Source organism: Hemiscyllium ocellatum, chromosome 6 (genome assembly GCF_020745735.1).
Source record: "Hemiscyllium ocellatum isolate sHemOce1 chromosome 6, sHemOce1.pat.X.cur, whole genome shotgun sequence".
NCBI lineage: Eukaryota > Metazoa > Chordata > Chondrichthyes > Orectolobiformes > Hemiscylliidae > Hemiscyllium > Hemiscyllium ocellatum.
Window position 1 is genome coordinate 6,857,188 of NC_083406.1, and position 19,306 is coordinate 6,876,493.

Below are 19,306 nucleotides of genomic sequence, written 5' to 3' on the forward strand. Positions count from 1 at the left end.
GAATAAAGGCAGTGAGCTGGAAGCATGGAGAGATAAGCTAGAGCAGGGTGGGGTGGGGAGAGAGTAGCATAGAGTACAATGGGTGAGTGGGGAAGGAGATGAAGGTGATAGGTCAGGGAGGAGAGGGTGGAGTGGATAGGTGGAAAAGAAGATAAACCAGTCGGACAAGTCTGGACAAGTCATGGGGACAGTGCTGAACTGGAAGTTTGGAACTAGGGTGAGATGGGGGAAGGGGAAATTAGGAAGCTGTTGAAGTCCACATTGATGCCCTGGGGTTGAAGTGTTCCGAGGCGGAAGATGAGGCGTTCTTTCTCCAGGCGTCTGGTGGTGAGGGAGCAGCGGTGAAGGAGGCCCAGGACCTCCATGTCCTCGGCAGAGTGGGAGGGGGAGTTGAAATGTTGGGCCACGGGGCGGTGTGGTTGATTGGTGCGGGTGTCCTGGAGATGTTCCCTAAAGCACTCTGCTAGGAGGCGCCCAGTCTCCCCAATGTAGAGGAGACCGCATCGGGAGCAATGGATAAAATAAATGATATTAGTGGATGTGCAGGTAAAACTTTGATGGATGTGGAAGGTTCCATTAGGGCCTTGGATAGGTGAGGGAGGAGGTATGAGGACAGGTTTTACAGTTCCTGCGGTGGCAGGGGAAGGTGCCAGGATGGGAGGGTGGGTCGTAGGGGGGCGTGGACCTGACTAGGTAGTCACGGAGGGAACGGTCTTTGCGGAAGGTGGAAAGGGGTGGGGAGGGAAATATATCCCTGGTGGTGGGGTCTTTTTGGAGGTGGTGGAAATGTCGGTGGATAACTTGGTTTATGCGAAGGTTGATAGGGTGGAAGGTGAGCATCAGGGGCGTTCTGTCCTTGTAACGGTTGGAGGAGTATGGTCTGAGCACGGAGGTGCGGGATGTGGGCGACATGTGTTGGAGGGCATCTTTAACCATGTGGGAAGGGAAATTGCGGTCTCTAAAGAAGGAGGCCATTTGGTGTGTTCTATGGTGGAACTGGTCCTCCTGGGAGCAGATACAGCGGAGGTGGAGGAATTGGGAATGCGGGATGGCATTTTTGCAAGAGATAGGGTGGGAAGAGGTGTAATCCAGGTAGCTGTGGGAGTCGGTGAGTTTGTAAAAAATGTCTGTGTCAAGTCGGTCATCATTAATGGAGATGGAGAGGTCCAGGAAGGGGAGGGAGGTGTCCGAGATGGTCCAGGTAAATGGTCAGGGTGGAATGTGTTGATGAAGTTGATGAACTGCTTAACCTCCTCGCGGGAGCACGAGGTGGCTCCAATGCAGTCATCAATGTAGCGGAGGAAGAGGTGGGGAGTGGTGCCGTTGTAATTACGGAAGATTAACTGTTCTACGTAGCCAACAAAGAGACAGACATAGCTGGGGCCCATATGTGTGCCCATGGCTACCCCTTTGGTCTGGAGGAAGTGGGAGGATTCAAAGGAGAAATTGTTAAGGGTGAGGACCAGTTCGGCCAAACAAATGAGAGTGTCGCTGGAAGGGTACTGTTGGAGACATCTGGAGAGGAAAAAATGGAGAGTTTAGAGGCCCTGGCCATGGCGGATGTGCCGTGAGAGGGATTGGATATCCATGGGGAAGATGAGGCATTGTGGGCCAGGGAAACGGAAGTCTTGGAGGAGGTGGAGGGCTTGGGTGGTGTCTCGAACGTATGTGGGGAGTTCCTGGACTAGGGGGGATAGGATAGTGTCGAGGTAGGTAGAGATGAATTCAGTGGGACAGGAGCATGTATGGAATGCTTTGCCTGCAACGGTAGTAGATTTGCCAACTTTAAGTACATTAAGTCGTCATTGGACAAGCATATGGACGTACATGGAATGGTGTAGGTTAGACGGGCTTCAGATTGGTATGACAGGTCGGCGCAATGTCGAGGGCCGAAGAGCCTGTAATGTGCTGTAATGTTCTATGTTCTGTGTTCTAAAGCTGAGAATGCTGGAGAAACTCATCAGGTCTGGCAGCGTCTGTGAGGAGAGAAAAAGAGTTGATATTTCCGGTCCAGTAACCCTTCTGAAGACCTGAAAGATTAACACAGCTTTCAGTCCATAGATCCCTCCAGACCTTTTGAGTTTCTCCAACAATTTCTGTTTTTGTTTAAGGGCGGTTGATAGAGCAGTTGGAGATTGATGTCCTTTCTGCATGTGAGTGCATAGTCAGCTGTACACCATGGTGAGAGCCTTTAGTTGGAAGAGTTACAATTAGAAGCACAGCACCAAGGTACTTTGCTCAACCTTCCAATCAGTCTATTTTCTATCGCCTAAACCACCAGCCTGAATAGTACGCAATGTGGCGAGCATCAGGCGTCAGTGGTACAGACACAATTTTGACATAAAGAGCCTCAGTCCTACTCTAATTTTGCAGCCTATGACTAATATTTCCCACAAGATCTATTTTTTGTAACAAAGTGGCTGTGATGGGGTTAGAAAGCATTTTATAATCAATACCATCAATAGACCAAAAAAAAAATCAAGCTATTTGATTGTAAAATGAAACTTCACAAAGGAGTAATAGAATCTCATTTAACATTGTGTCAGTAATTGGAATCCATTACCAGCTCAATAACAGGCTGTTCGATTAAACTAGATATGAAGACAAATCTGTCATTAACACCTATTTTGTAAAGTTCCCAGGGATAATCGGTGTTAAAATTTAGACATGTCTGGTGAGTGGGACGGGGTACAGCTTGGAATAGTTCTGTATTTCAAGTGGGGATTTGCCCTCTTTAGTTTCTCAAATGTAACAAATTTCTGCCTTGGTTTGAGAATCTTTCTGGAAAACAGAGGAGAGAGTCCCCTGCTGGCAAAAACGTCAATGAAATGCAAGAGTGCTTCATAATTTCCCTTTTTGTCATTACTAAGTAAATGTTTCATGCAGATATAATTCCTCATTTGAAATGTGCATGAGGCAAATGAGGATCAATAGTCTGTCTGGATCTGGAACTTGGTGCAGAGTACAGATACATGACCTCATCGGTAAATAATTAATGCACAGTCTGGAAATGATCATCGGAACTGTACTTATTAATAATACGGATAAATCACTAAAAGATGCTGCTGCTATTAATTAATGACAAGGAATTAATTAATGAAAATGTTAAATTAAATCTCACCAGAAAATTCAACCATGCAATAAAAGATTATTTCTGAGTTTTGTGCGGACATGTTGGGGGTTGATTTCCCCTTATTTTGTATTACTTTGCAATTGGAATTTGGAAATGTGTGAAATCATTTGACCCATAGTGGTTTGTTTCCTCTGTTTCCCAAGTGAATAATCCTTTCTATGTAAACAAATCAGTGAGGCCTCGAATCTGCCTCGGCTTGTTTACTCTCTCGAGTCGAGTTGGTTTACATGTGAAAAAAGGACAATATTCACCCATCCTAACTTAGTAAATGAGACAATTTGTTAGATGAGAGCCAGTCAGCAGAAGGGAAAAGTGTATGTAAAAACACAGAAACATTGGGAATAGGGTCAGGAGTAGGACACTAGGCCCTTCAAGCCTACTCCATCATTCAATATGATCTTGGGAAAAGGAGAGGGCAGATCCAATCAAGCGGTTCCCTGAGCAGACTGTCAAAGCCATTTGGCAGAATGCCTCATCGCCAGAACTTTCCAACAGGCACCAAGACATGGTTTGGCTGGTGGTGAGAAGAGCTCTTCCTGTGAGATTCTGTATGCATGCCCGGACTCTCAGCCGCACCGCACACTGCCCTCGAAGTGGCTGCAGGGGGGACGAGACTGCTTCTCCTTCTGGAATGTGCCTACACAGAAGAAGTATGGAGAGGAATGCAGTGGTGTTTGTCAAGGTTCATCCTGAGCAGCTGCATGACGCGGGACTCCGTGCTCTACAGTCTGTTCCCTGGGACGCACACCGAGACGGACATCAGCTGCACCTGGAGGATCATCAACTAGGTGAATGACGTCTCTGGGTGGTCCGAAACCTGTTGATCTTCCAGCTGAAGGAGTTGACCCCGACTGAGTGTTGCAGACTGGCACATTCCAAGGTCCAGGACTACTTGTTGAGGGACACGCTGAAGCTTGGGGCAGCTGCTGCCAAGGAAGGGTGGGGAAAGACCACCGTGTAACACCTGCCTGTGCCTAAGAATAACCAGGGTCCCATGCAGTCATTTGGGCTCTGCTGACGCCTCAGCTAAATATATGGACATCTGATTGATAAACATACAGACCTGAACATAAAAATTATAAATTCTGTCTCTGTATGTAAATGTTTACGTATGTATGGCATGACCAACTGTACAGACCATCAAATTATTTTACGAATAAAGTATATTTTTGAAATTAAAAAAAGATCATGGCTCATCAATCAATTTTATAGGTTTCCATGAGATTCCACCTTGTTGTTCGAAACTCTAGTGAATCTAGTCCTAACCAATTATCACTTTTCATAGATCAGAACTGTTCAGCTAGGAATTGCATTTTGTGCAGTCTTGGTAAGCATAGCTGAGGGAAGATCTTCTGGCAATGGATTGAGTGCAACAAAGATTTCCCAGAGTGATTCTTAAGGATACAGGTTAGGGCTAAGAAAAGAAAGGTCTAAGAAGACATGAAAATAAGTTTCTTCACCCAGGGAATAGTGAGCCTGTGGAATTTTCTGCTACAGGAAGCAGTTGCAGCCAAAATATTGAATGTTTTCAAGATGGTGTTAGATATAGTTCTTAGGGGTAAGGAGATAAAAGTATATAGGGAAAAAGCAGAAACAGGGGACTGAGTTGGATGATCAACTATGATCGGCATTTGGAATATGATGAGCAGCTCTGAGCCCTGTATCTAAGAAAGGTCATGTTGGCGTTGGACAGGGTCCAGAGGAGGTTTGCAGAAATGATTCCAAAATGATGAGCTTGACATTTGATGTGCAGTTGAAGATTCTGGGTCTAGACATGATGGAAATATGGGGTGATCTCATTCAATATTTACAGAATATTTAGGAGTCTAGACAGAGTGAATGTGGAAAAAATGGTTCCACTTGTAAACGAGACTAGGGCCCAGGCTAAGGCACAACCTAGAGTGAAACGATGATTCTATTGAACTGAGATGAAGAGGAATTTCTTCAGCCAGAGGGTCATTAATCTGAAGAATTCAATACCACAGAAGGCTGTGGAGAACAAGTCTTTGAGTTTATTTAAGACAAAAATAGTTCTTGACTGATAGGAGATCAAGCATTGCAGGAAGAAGGCAGGAAAATAAGATTGAGAAACATATAGGCCATGATCGAATAATGGAACAGACTGGATGGGTCAAATGACCTAACTCTGTTCCTATAACTTATGATCCGAGGTGTTATGATTGGAACAGGCTCAAAGGGCTAAAGGACTAAATGGCCTACTCCTGCTCATATTTTCTGTTTCCTTGTTTCTAAAATGCTCCAGGTGTGGTCTTACTGAGGGCTGTGGAATCACAGCAAGAAATCCTTGCTCATGTTCTCTCATCCTCTCGCTAAGATCGCCATTTGCCTACTTCACCATCTGCTACCCCTGCGTGCCTACTTTCAACGTTGTGCATAAGGACATCTCCCCAGGTGTCACTGCACCTCCAACTTTCCCAATCTGTAACCATTCAGCTAATAATCTGCCTCTCTCTGTTTTTGCTACTAAAGTGGAAAACCTTACATTTACTCACATTGTATCTTATATGACATGCATTTACCACTCTCCTAACTTATGCAAATCACACTGAATCACCCTTTACACAGCTCATCCTCCCACCCAGTCTTGTGTCCTCTGCCAGATTAGAGATAATTCTCTCATCTGAATAGCTGGGATTCAAGCACTGATCACAGTACCCCACCAATGATCAGCTAAAACTTAAAGAAAGACTTGTTTAATCCTGCTTCTTGTTTCCTATCTGCCAACCGGTTCTTTATTTCTGTCAGTTCTCTGTGGAAAAGGATATGGAAGATATAGACTGCAGAGAAATAGATTGCAAAATGTCCAGATTACAGAGGAGGAAGTGCTGGATGTCTTGAAACGGTTAAAGGTGGATAAATCCCCAGGTCCTGATCAGGTGTACCCGAAAACTCTGTGGGAAGCTGGAGAAGTGATTGCTGGGCCTCTTGCTGAGATATTTGTATCATTGATAGTCACAGGTGAGGTGCCGGAGGTTGGCTAACGTGGTGCCACTGTTTAAGAAAGGCGGTAAAGACAAGCCAGGGAACTATAGACTAGTGAGCCTGACCTCGGTGGTGGGCAAGTTGTTGGAGGGAATCCTGAAGGACAGGATGCACATGCATTTGGAAAGGCAAGGACTGTTTCAGGATAGTCAACATGGCTTTGTGTGTGGGAAATCATGTCTCACAAACTTGATTGAGTTTTTTGAAGAAGTAACAACGAAGATTGATGAGGACAGAGCAGTAGATGTGATCTATATGAAGTTCAGTAAGGCGTTCGACAAGATTCCCCATGGGAGACTGATTAGCAAAGTTAGATCTCATGGAATACAGGGACAACTAGCCATTTGGATACAGAACTGGCTCAAAGGTACAAGAAAGAGGGTGGTGATGGAGCGCTGTTTTTCTGACTGGAGGCCTGTGACCAGTGGAGGGCCACAAGGATCAGTGCTGGGCCCTCTACTTTTTGTCATTTACATAAATGATTTGGATGCAAGCATAAGAGGTACAGTTAGTAAGTTTCCAGATGACACCAAAATTGGAGGTGTAGTGGACAGCGAAGAGGGTTACCTCAGATTATAACAGGATCTGGACCTGATGAGCCATTGGGCTGAGAAGTGGCAGATGGAGTTCAATTCAGATAAATGCGAGTGCTGCATTTTGGGAAAGCAAATCTTAGCAGGATTTATACATTTAATGGTAAGGTCCTAGGGAGTGTTGCTGAGCAAAGAGACCTTGGAGTGCAGATTCATAGCTCCTTGAAAGTGGAGTCGCAGGTAGATAAGATAGTGAAGAAGGTATTTGGTATGCTTTCCTTTATTGGTCAGAGTATTGAGTACAGGAGTTGGGAGGTCATGTTGCAGCTGTACAGGACATTGATTAGGCCACTGTTAGAATATTGCGTGCAATTCTGGTCTCCTTCCTATCAGAAAGATGTGAAACTTGAAAGGGTTCAGAAAAGATTTAAAAGGATGTTGCCAGGGTTGGAGGATCTGAGCTACAGGGAGAGGCTGAACAGGCTGGGGCTGTTTTCCCTGGAGCATTGGAGGCTGAGGGGTGACCTTATAGAGGTTAACAAAATTATGAGGGGCATGGATAGGATAAATAGACAAAATCTTTTCCCTGGGGTTGGGGAGTCCAGAACTAGAGGACATAGGTTTAGGGTGAGAGGGAAAAGATACAAAAGAGACCTAAGGGGCAACTTTTTCACACAGAGGGTGGTACATGTATGGAATGAGCTGCCAGAGGATGTGGTGGAGGCTGGTACAATTGCAACATTCAAGAGGCTTTTGAATGGGTATTTAAATAGGAAGGGTTTGGAGGGATATGGGCGGGTGCTGGGAGGTGGGACTAGATTGGGTTGGGATATCTGGTCGGCATGGACAGGTTGGACCGAAGAGTCTGTTTCCATGCAGTACATCTCTATGACTCTACCCCCATCCCCTGTGCTTTAATTTTACATGACGATCTCTCTCATGGGACTTTATTAAAAGCGGTCTAAAAGTTCCAATAAAGCACATATATTGGTTCCCCCTTATCAATTCTACCGGTTAGATCCAAATAAAATTCCAATAGATTTGTCAAAAATGATTTCCCATTCATGAATTCAATTAGCCTTTGTCCAATCTTGTCACTGTTTTCCAAGTGCTTTGTTGCTAAATCTTTTATAATGGTCTCTAGCATTTTCCCACAAACAATGTCAGGCTAATGTGTCTATAGTCCCTGTTTCCTTTGTAGTTTTTTTAAAATAAGGGAGTTCATTAGCTATCTTCCAATCTACAGTATAGAAAATGTTCTGTAGAGTATTAAAGGATGATCACCAATGCATCCACAATTTCCAGTGCTACTTCCTTAAAAGCTCTGTGGATTTATCAGTTTATAATCTCATCAATATTCCCAATACCATTTTTATTCTCATACTGATTTCCTTTAGTTCCTCTCTCTCACAAGATCCAGTGTTTCCAAATATTTTTGGGATGTTATTTATGAAGACAGAACCAAAACATATATTTAATTGATCTGCCATCTTTTCATTTTCCATTATAAATTTCCCTGTTTCTGACTGCAAGGAACTGAATTTGTATTCATTAATATATTTCTTTTCAAATACCTGTAGAATCTTTTACAATCAGTTTGTACATTCCCTGCATTCTTACTGTTGTAAACCCTGTTTCAAATGATGCGGTATGCTAATTGTCCAGACGGCAGTTAAAAGTCAGCCATTTTGTTGTGGGTCTGTAGTCACATGTAGGCCAGGCCAGGCATTAGCATTAGTGAACTAGTTGGATTTTTCCAACAAAATATACAATAGTTAACTCCAGATTGAAATTGAATTCAAATTCCACCATCTCTTATAGCAAGATTTGAACGCAAGTCCCCAGAATATTACCTGAGTCTCTGGACCATTAGGTCATCACCTCTCCTGTAGTCTGTTTCAGCATCAGTCAGCTCACACTACTACCAGAGATGTGCTGCAATACATAATTCAGACAAAAGATACATTTCAGTTTTATTTTCCCCTTCAGGGTAAAAGATAGCAAACAGTCTTTCGGTAGAACAGAAATACAAAAAGAAAATCTGAATACACTGGGCAGGTCAAGCAACATCACTGGAGAGAAAAAGATTTTTTTCAGCTCGAAATGCCCTTTCACCCAAACTGAAGAAACATAGAAATTAAGATTTGGAGGTGCCAGTGTTGGACTGGGGTGTACAAAGTTAAAAATCACACAACATCAGATTATAGTCCACCAGGTTTATTTGGAAGCACTAGCTTTCAGAGCACTGTTCCTTCATCAGGTGATTGTGAACTATAAGGTAATGTTCCACAACCACCTGATGAAAGAGCAAAATTCCGAAACCTAGTGCTTCCAAATAAATCTGTTAGACTATAACCTGGTGTTTGATGATTTTGAACTTCGAAGTTAAGAGTTATTAAACTGGTGGAATGAGGATGATGGCAGGAGAAGCAAAGATAAAAAGATGTTTAATATTATGTTTTTGGAGATTCCTCTGATTAGTTGTTTAATTTCATCCATCAATTATAACTGAATGTGTGTAGAACTACAGCTAATGTGATTTGATCTGATCTGATTTGATTGGGAGACATAGTCAAAATATCAGAGTCAGACCTTTCAAGAGTTAGAAGAGGAAACAGGTCTATCCACAAAGGGGAGCAGAAACTTGGAGCTCTCTTTCACAAATGTAATATGATGCCGTATCAATTGATAGTGTAAATCTGAGTTGATGGATTTGTGTTATCCAAAGGTACTCAGGGCTATGAAACAAAGGCAGAGATATGGAGTTAGATGAAAGATCAGTCATGATCTTGAATGTTGCAACAGGCCCGAAGGGCTAAATAGATTACTCCTGTTCCTTGACTTGAATTTTAGGCTGAAAGAATGAGATTCAATGAGCTAAATGACCTTCCTGACTCCTTGACATTTTCTTGGGTATCTTCTTGGCTTTAATAGCTATATTTTGACATCTCAAGATCCTGTCAAATATTGGAATGTTTATAGTTCTATGTGTTTCCATGTACCAGTGATAACATACTGTATAGTCTATCTATTCACTCATGCCTTTTCAGCACAACTCATAAAACTGATAAAAAGCATGCTTCGTTTTTGATCTATTTTCTTTGAAGCAAAACAGTAATGATGTGTTTCTCTCCCCGAAAGTATCATTTTTTTTCTTGGTTCAAATATTGTATATCTACAATTCAGTGCATGAAACGAGAGATAGAGTAGACATTATGAGTTCGAGAAAGATGTGATGAATTTTTCCACATATACTTCACAATATCAAGATATGTAAGGCTGGATGTTAGGGGTGGTTCTTCTCTTAGAGAATACAATACCTCTGGAAAAGAGTGCCAGCTCGTATGATTACTGTTGATACATTGAATTCTTTCAATTAAGAACTATCCTGTTTCTGGCTAAAACAGGGATCACCTCATAAATGGTATAAATATGTAACATTAATCAGAGGCAGAGTGATCTACTAGACCAAGTTTGATCACCTAAAGAGTGAGAGAGATATTTCCTTGACTTGCCCCTAATTGGCTGAAGCTTTACTTGTTTTTTCCATTTCTCTCAACAAATTGTATGTTTTTGTTTGAGTATGCATTATATATATTATGCCTAAGGAACAGCAGTTGTGTGGTTAAGCTTCAATAGACTCATTGGGTCTTTTCCTTTCTGTCATTGTAACATGTCTGAATACAGTTTAACCATCTGTAATGAAGGGGTGGACTGAATAATCTCAGCTCTTTGGGGATCTGCAGGAAGGCAGGAACTGCTTGAAATATGGCACAAGGAGGTATAAGGAAGTGGTACCCAATATCTTCCCAGCACCATGACATATTGCCATTGTCAGGAACTTCAGTGGCATAGTAGTCCACCAGTTAAGGTTAGTGTATTTAATTAATGAATCAATTAACCATCAGATAGAGTCTCTGGATATTGGAGCCCGCTTTGTTGGTTGTTTAGTGGGCCAAGGAGAAGCTCCGACCCTCAGCTGAATGGCAAAGCTTTCCCACATGCTGAAGAAGCCTTTAGTGCAATAATCATTCTTCCCTTTGATTTCTAGGACCTGCCTGTTCCCAGTTTTCTCAAACAAAATGTGCTCATCTCCAAGGGCACCTTCCTCTCTTCTTTGTGATATTGCCTCAACACTGGTCATTACGAGCCACTACTGGCTGTCTGATTGGGCCAGCAACTCTAGGGAGTTGACGACTATCCTTGATCCGGGTGGAAACCAGTAATTTGGCTGCCGCTGGTAAAATGCTACTCAAAGATCATGCTATATGTTAGACAGCTCCAGTGGTTGAGAAGATACAGTAAGTGAACTCTGATCATCCTCAATGGAGGCGACATTCATCGTTACCTTCTGCTGGCCCTAATATATCGTCCTTGTTTTTGCCTTAGTTTCCGCTGCATTTGTGGCCATAATTGGATGGCAGAGTAAGCACATTGTTAAGTTTTATCAAGTTTCTTTGATTTCCTTTTGATTTTCATCAGAATTTTCAGACAGACTTGAATCCTATCGACCGTGGTCTACAAAAACCAAGAGCTAACCATCCTCTGTAATATTTAAAAGGATTCTCAATTGCTGTTGGGTAAAGCTATATGTAAGTAAAAAATGAGGTCTGCAGATGCTGGAGATCACAGCTGCAAATGTGTTGCTGGTCAAAGCACAGCAGGTTAGGCAGCATCTCAGGAATAGAGAATTCGACGTTTCGAGCATAAGCCCTTCATCAGGAATAAGAGAGAGAGAGCCAAGCAGGCTGAGATAAAAGGTAGGGAGGAGGGACTAGGGGGAGGGGCGATGGAGGTGGGATAGGTGGAAGGAGGTAACGTGGCTGAAGAGCTTCTGTGCAGAGGAGATGACCTGGGGGGTGCAGTGAGAGAGGGACTCACTGAAATCCTTGTAGAGGGAGGAAGAGAGCTTCTTCAAGGAAGGCATCCTTGTAAGAGGATTCGCAGTAGGTTAAAATCTTCGAGTAAAAAATGAGGTCTGCAGATGCTGGAGATCACAGCTGCAAATGTGTTGCTGGTCAAAGCACAGCAGGTTAGGCAGCATCTCAGGAATAGAGAATTTGACGTTTCGAGCATAAGCCCTTCATCAGGAATAAGAGAGAGAGAGCCAAGCAGGCTGAGATAAAAGGTAGGGAGGAGGGACTAGGGGGAGGGGCGATGGAGGTGGGATAGGTGGAAGGAGGTAACGTGGCTGAAGAGCTTCTGTGCAGAGGAGATGACCTGGGGGGTGCAGTGAGAGAGGGACTCACTGAAATCCTTGTAGAAGGAGGAAGAGAGCTTCTTCAAGGAAGGCATCCTTGTAAGAGGATTCGCAGTAGGTTAAAATCTTCGAGTAAAAAATGAGGTCTGCAGATGCTGGAGATCACAGCTGCAAATGTGTTGCTGGTCAAAGCACAGCAGGTTAGGCAGCATCTCAGGAATAGAGAATTCGACGTTTCGAGCATAAGCCCTTCATCAGGAATAAGAGAGAGAGAGCCAAGCAGGCTGAGATAAATCAAAGCACTTTTACTCGAAGATTTTAACCTACTGCGAATCCTCTTACAAGGATGCCTTCCTTGAAGAAGCTCTCTTCCTCCCTCTACAAGGATTTCAGTGAGTCCCTCTCTCACTGCACCCCCCAGGTCATCTCCTCTGCACAGAAGCTCTTCAGCCACGTTACCTCCTTCCACCTATCCCACCTCCATCGCCCCTCCCCCTAGTCCCTCCTCCCTACCTTTTATCTCAGCCTGCTTGGCTCTCTCTCTCTTATTCCTGATGAAGGGCTTATGCTCGAAACGTCGAATTCTCTATTCCTGAGATGCTGCCTAAAGCTATATGTAGATTTTTATGACAGTTGCTGGAAAGAAGAGACTATTTTATGATCAAATAGCGGGTTAATGTCAGTGGATCATGAAAAGGTAGCTTGATCAAAAAGAGTAATCAGTTTGCCTTATTTTAACTGCCTTCATTATTGCTGGGAGATGGCAATCAAAAATCAAATCTAATTTTTTTCTGAAACTGCTTTGAACTTATTTTCTTTAAACAAGTGCCCTGTGCTCTGATTTCACTGTTCTGATAATGGAAGTGAACCACAAAAATTATTTGGGATCCCACGCTGACTCCTTTGGGCCTTAACTGTGCATGGTCAGCCTATCACTTTCCTGTTTACCACACACACAGCAAAGGAATTATTCCCTACAAGTTTAAATTAGAACATTTAATTAAAGTTTTTCCTGTGTAATGTCATGCATGTCTGATCTAGCTTAATTTCAAATTCTTGTGGGGATGCGTCCTGCAAATGCAATTGATGCACACTTAATACATAACAGTACAGAAAATGTCATTTTCCATTTTGATTGTGCTTTACTGGATCCTGTAGTGAAGTCAGTTATGAATTCATTTGGTGAAGATGACAAAACTAAGTCTAGTTTGCAATAGGCAGGACACCCAGAAATACCTGAATTGTCAACATGTCTTAAAGATTATCACAAAATGGAGCTCATGCTGCCTTATGTACAATTTGTGTTTCAGAGACTTGAGCATAAAAAGCTATTGACACTTTGGAATCCATATAGTGTGGAAGCAGGCCATTTGGCCCATCAAGTTCACACTGACCCTCTTCAGGACATCCCACGCAGACCCACCCCCCCTACCCTATAGCCCTGCATTTCCCATGGCTAACACACCTATCGTGCACATCCCTGGACACTGTGGGCACTTAACCTGCACATCTTTAGACTGTGGGAGTAAAACGGAGCAAACCCGCACAGACGCGGGGAGAATGTATACAATCCACGTAGTCAGGTGAGGGAGGAATTGAATCCAGGTCCCTGACACTGTGAAGCAGAAATGCAAACCAATGAGCTACCATGCAGCCCTAGTAGCATTTGGTGGAATGCTGAGGAAGTGCTTTGTTTTGTCGTCTTCTAAATCAAGCACATGAGCTGAATTTAACTAGAAATCAGCTAAGTGTCAATTGTGATGGGTTTCTTGGAGGATTTCTAGCCCTGGTGAGATTTTGCATGCTATTCATAGAATCATGGAGTCATAGGGACGTATGGCATAGAAACAGAGCCTTCGGTCCAACTCATCCATTCTGACCAGATATCCTAAATTAATCTAGTCCCATTTGCCAACATTTCACCCATATTTCTCTGAACGCTTCCTATTCATACACCCAAGCAGAAGCCTTTTAAATGTTGTAATTGTACCAGCCTCCACCACTTCTTCTGGCAGCTCATTCCTTACACACCCCACCTTGTGTGTGTAAAGATTGCCCCAGAGATCCCTTTTGGGCAGCACAGTGGCACAGTGGTTAGCATTGCTGCCTCACAGCGCCAGAGACCCGGGTTCAATTCCCACCTCAGGCAACTGTCTGTATGGAGTTTGCGTATTATCCCCGTGCCTGCGTGGGTTTCCTTCGGGTGCTCTGGTTTCCTCCCATAGTCCAACGTGCAGGTTAGGTGAATTGGCCATGCTAAATTGCCAGTAGTGTTAGCTGAAGGGGTAAAAGTAGGGGAATGGGTCTGGGTGGGTTCCTCTTTGGAGTGTAGGTAGTGACTTGTTGTGCCAAAAGGCCTGTTTCCACACTGTAAGTAATCTAAACTAAATCTATCCCCTCTCACCTTAAACCTATATCCTCTAATTTTGGACCCCCTCCCCATCCTGGGGAAAAGGTCTTAGCTTTTCACCCTGTCCATGTCCCTCATGATTTCATACTCCTCCATAAGGTTATTCCTCAGCCTCCAATGCTCCAGGGGAAACAGCCTATTCAGCCTCTCCCTATAGCTCAAGCCCTACAACATTGACAGCATCCTTGTAAATTTTTTCTCGACCCTTTCAAGCTTCACAACATCTTCCTATAGCAGGAAGACCAGAATTGCACACAATCTTCTAAAAGTGGTATAACCTATGTCCTGTACAGCTGCAACATGACATGATATACACAATATGCTGACCAATAAAGGCAAGCATACCAAACACCTTGTTCACTATCCTGAAGCCACCACCTTCACTGTCTTCATTATTCCTTGAAACTTGCCTCATCACCTATGCACCGCTCCTCTGCAGCAGTCCACTCATCTTCTCCTAACTCTTGCCAGAAGTGGAATTTGCTGCCACTGCCAGGGCATCCCAGGATTCCTGAGAAGGTGCTATTTTTAAAGCCCAAATCACAGGGTACATATTGGGCAGGGTATCACAACATATAGGTGACATGGCTGACACTTTACTGCAAAAACAAGTACATCTTCATAAAGATACATAAGATATAGTAACCTCAACACATCTTAGAATCTTGCCTCAGGGACTGTTATTTTTCCCCGACTGCCCAGTGTAGCCTGCCGTTTATTCATGCCAACCTTATTGCCACACTGACACCCTGTGGAAGCCAAGGTGGTTGTGACTGCCCATAACTCCTCCCTGTGGTACCCCATGCCTTTTTATCCTCCCATGCCCTTATTTGTTGTGTTTCCCACATTAACTCTGAATCCCAGCATATGACTTTTTCTAGATCAGCAGTGGCCCTTAATAAACTCCCTTGGCCAAGGTGACCCCTAGGACTGACTGTGGCCCAACCCCAGAACTGAATGTGACCCCACCCTGACCCTCAGGACTAACTCTGAGCCACACCCTTGACCAATTTGGATAAGTGCCCCTGACTAATGCCTGACCAGAGCCCTGGTTGGTCCAGCTGTCTTAACGCACATCCGCAGACTGACCGCGCTGGATTGTGGCCCACTTTAGCGGTACAGATCCCTGATCTGACTGCTCTGAATATCTAGATCCCTGGATAGATAACAAACAATGACCGACTGTGCTGGAACCCCTTGACTAAAGGCTGTTTTCCTTGGCTTGACTGAACACAACTCCCCTTAAACTTGGAGAAATGGCCATTTAGTTGATACAATGAAGTGCGTTTGCCAGATGGCACATATGCAATTGTGAGACTGACATGGTGCAACCTGTCCACCCCTTCTACTGACAACTGCTGACAAGGTTGAGAAACTGCCTGGTTTTGTGTCTGCATTAAACACCAAGGCAAGACTGAAGAACTGTGAGCTTTTAAGCTTTTAAGAGGAGGCAAAGCACAGAAAGGCAAAGCAGAGATGCTGTGAGCATTGAAGTGTGTACATAAATACAACAAGTGCAGACACCTGAGATGCACCCTGTTCTGATGCTTGTGTTGGGTGTCTACCCATTTGTACAAAGTGTCCCAGGCAAAGAAAGACGTTGGTGCACCCAGAGTGACACATCAGTGTGCAGAATTATATAATAAGTGATTCAGAATGTGTCATGATCTTGGGGTGAGACTATTACCTATCCAATGCCAATATCTGAGGACAGGGGCGAGGGGGTGTGGGGTCGGAGTGGGTTCAGGCAGTTGCTGGCCATGGACCATGCCCTGAGCTGTTGGTGACTGTTGTCAGTGTTAGAAACCTACAGGAGCTTTGCTCTTTCAGGTCAGGAATTGTCAACATTTATTTTTTACCAGGTGGGAGGAAGGATGGGAAAATGCATATCAATTGAAGTAAGATTAGATAAGCACATCATACTAGTTCATACAAATGGATGTAAATAAACATCTTGCCATTGCAAACATGAATTCTCTCACCACGCAGCCTCCACACTGCAAGACTCAACCTCTCCCACTGCACCAACATTTTTTTAAAAATTGTTTTTATTCATTTCTGGGACTTGGGCATCACTGGCTTGTCGTCATTGATAGCCCATCCATGAATCCCTCATCTATCCTCAGGGTGTTATCCTGGCAGCAACCATGGCATGTGCTGCTGAGATCCAGAGAGGCTGGTCTATGATTGGGCAGGTGCTGCTGAGATCCAGAGAGGCTGGCCTATGATTGGGCAGTAGCTCTAGGCAAGTAGGACCTCCTCAACTAGAACTCCAATTCTGATCGGAAAACCACTGGTGACCAATGGAGGACCAATGGTGCTCCATTGTCAGAAGACCCAACAGACTTTCAGATGCCAAGAGGGGAGAGGTTTCTTCTGCTAATCTCTGCTACAAATGGCATGATTTTGTCCATAGGTTGGAAAGCAAGTAACTTGAGTTTAACATCTATAAATAATAAGCCCAGGCAGGAGTATTGTGTCAAGTTCTCAGTACTGCATTTGGGAAGGATGTCAAGACCTCAAATAGAGTCAGAGAAGATGTACTCGAGTAGCACTACTTGTTGACAAATCAAAGGAGCTGATGTTGTTTTCCTTAGAACACTGAGAATCACATGAATAAATATACCGGAGGTGTTCAAAATCACGAGCAATTTTGGTGGAGTAAATGAGGAGGAACTGTTTTAGTTCCATAACCAATGGGCACAGTTTTAAGGTAACTGGCGCAAAGGACAAAATATGATAGGAGAAAAATACATCTTATATAGTGAGCAGCTATAAATCTAGAATGCATGCCTGAAAGAATGGTAGCAGTAGATTCAATATTGTTCAAAAGCATATTCAATAAATAGTTGAATTGCGCAGGAGTTACAGATTGAATGGCCTTTCTGTTATGGGAGGGATTCAATCACTTTATGATTTTATGATGATCCATCTTGGGAAAATGGTATTCTCTCATTGCCAATGGTGCAAAAGTTTTCAAAGTGAAACCACACCTGATTGTGGCAATTATTTTCAGTCAAAGCACAATGTGTTCTAAGTATGTGAAAACCAAACACTTTTTTTTATATTCTACCACATTTATCACCCTTATTTCAGTTAATCTACAACAAGAATGCTGGACCTCACTGAATTTCCAGTGGTGAATAATACATTTTTGTGACAATAACTTCAACTCTGCTGAAATGGATATATGATAAATGGGTGTATTCTATAATCATTATAGTTAGAACCTGATGCAGTAGGACAAGATGGTTGTAATTTCCGACCTTAGAAAAATACTTCTATTTTTAAATTGTAGCCCAATACGTAGAGGATTAGTGCCTGAAATCTGCTGACTTAATTTAGAAGAATGTATGATTGGATATAGCTTTACTGAAATGTTTTCTTGTGTTGCTGCAGTACTGAATTTGTGCTGTGAGACTACAGCCTTTTCTTTTGATTGTTTCATTATTGTTCACAGGTTACTTCCTCTGATATCTAATATTCTCGAACTGGATGGAGTGGCTAGGACTATGAATTATAATTGAGTGCAGGGTAGAAAGGAAATAGCAGATCAAACTCCTTTGTTAGTGTGTACTCAGCACACAATTGATATCTGCTGTCTGATTTCACTCAAGGGTCGTGAGTATTTGAGGACACATATGGTTTCACATCCCTTACATCTCTGTCATTCTTCCCACTGGGAGTAAGTCTGGTATTTCTGAAATTTAAAACGCTGCTCTCCTCTCTGGAATGTGTGCTCAAAGTAATATTTTATCACTATACATGATATTGCTTCTTTGTCCTCTGAGTATAATGAATTCTATTACTGAATATATAACCCATGGAGCTACACAGACCTGAGGATCTGAACTCAATTTTTCTGTTCCATCGTGCGTGATGACTTCAGCTAAATTACTTAAGTTTTTGTTTTGTCTTATTCTCATTTTTACTTCTTAGTGAATTTCATTTCCCCCTTCTCCCTGAAGATCCTTTTGGATACATGCATTCTACTGTCCAATTGAAAATTCACCCAATAAGATCTTGTATATCGGTTAATCTGGCTTCCAAGTCACTTTTTAAAAAGTGAAGTGACTGTCCAATAAGGAGATAATCCCTTGTCTTTCTGAATCAAGCCTGTTTGCTTGTAATGGTGGACACCTGGACCAGAGCATCTCCATGTTCACTCTTGCTGAAGTATACAGTATTAAGTAGAGTTTCTATCCTCAAGATATGATCACGCCCATTCTCAATCTAAAAACATCTGTACTGAGGTCTACATTCATGGCAGGGCAGCACTGGCACCAGTTGATATGGAGCTCCACTAACCGGCTGCCAACTCCCCTGCACTCTGCTATGGATGAAGTCCTTAATCTGATGTCGTGCTACCAACATCAAGTGAAAGGGGCACATTGGGCAATGAAATGTGCATGGTGCTGAGACGAAGGGAGGTGCTCTATGAAAACAGTTGTGGACTGACAGCGGATGATAAACGGCCTTTCCCAGAGTCCTCAATTTCTCAGCCTTTCCTCTCACTTGAGGTGTGGTGACCCTCAGCTTGAACCACCACCACTCACCATCTCTCTGTAATGAGAGAACGACCCTTTGGTCTGGTAATCGGCATTTGGCACTGAATTCATTACAGCAGCATCCAGTGCATGTTTGCATGAATTCGCTTTCAAACTATGCAGCATTTAGTTCAAGGTTTCACATTAATTTTTTGGAAGTAATTCATTACCAGAGTAATTTTGAGCTTCCCACCTCCATGTTAGGTGAGTGTTCATCTAATGAAACATGTGAAAATACTCTCACTTCTTTGCAGCCTCCCTGTCCCCCTTTCAGTCTCTTCACTGACTTTAAAGCCTCCTACTTTTTCCCTAAACTCCTCAATGCCTCCTCCTCTTTCCAACCCTCTTGCTCTGCCAGTGTGTAACATCCAGTCCCTTGTCCTGCAGCCTCCCTCCGATCCACAAGCCCTCTCTCCTCCTAATCCTGGCAAGCAGCAGCTACCCAAGTAAAAATGTAGCTCTTGGACTAGCCCTCCAGGT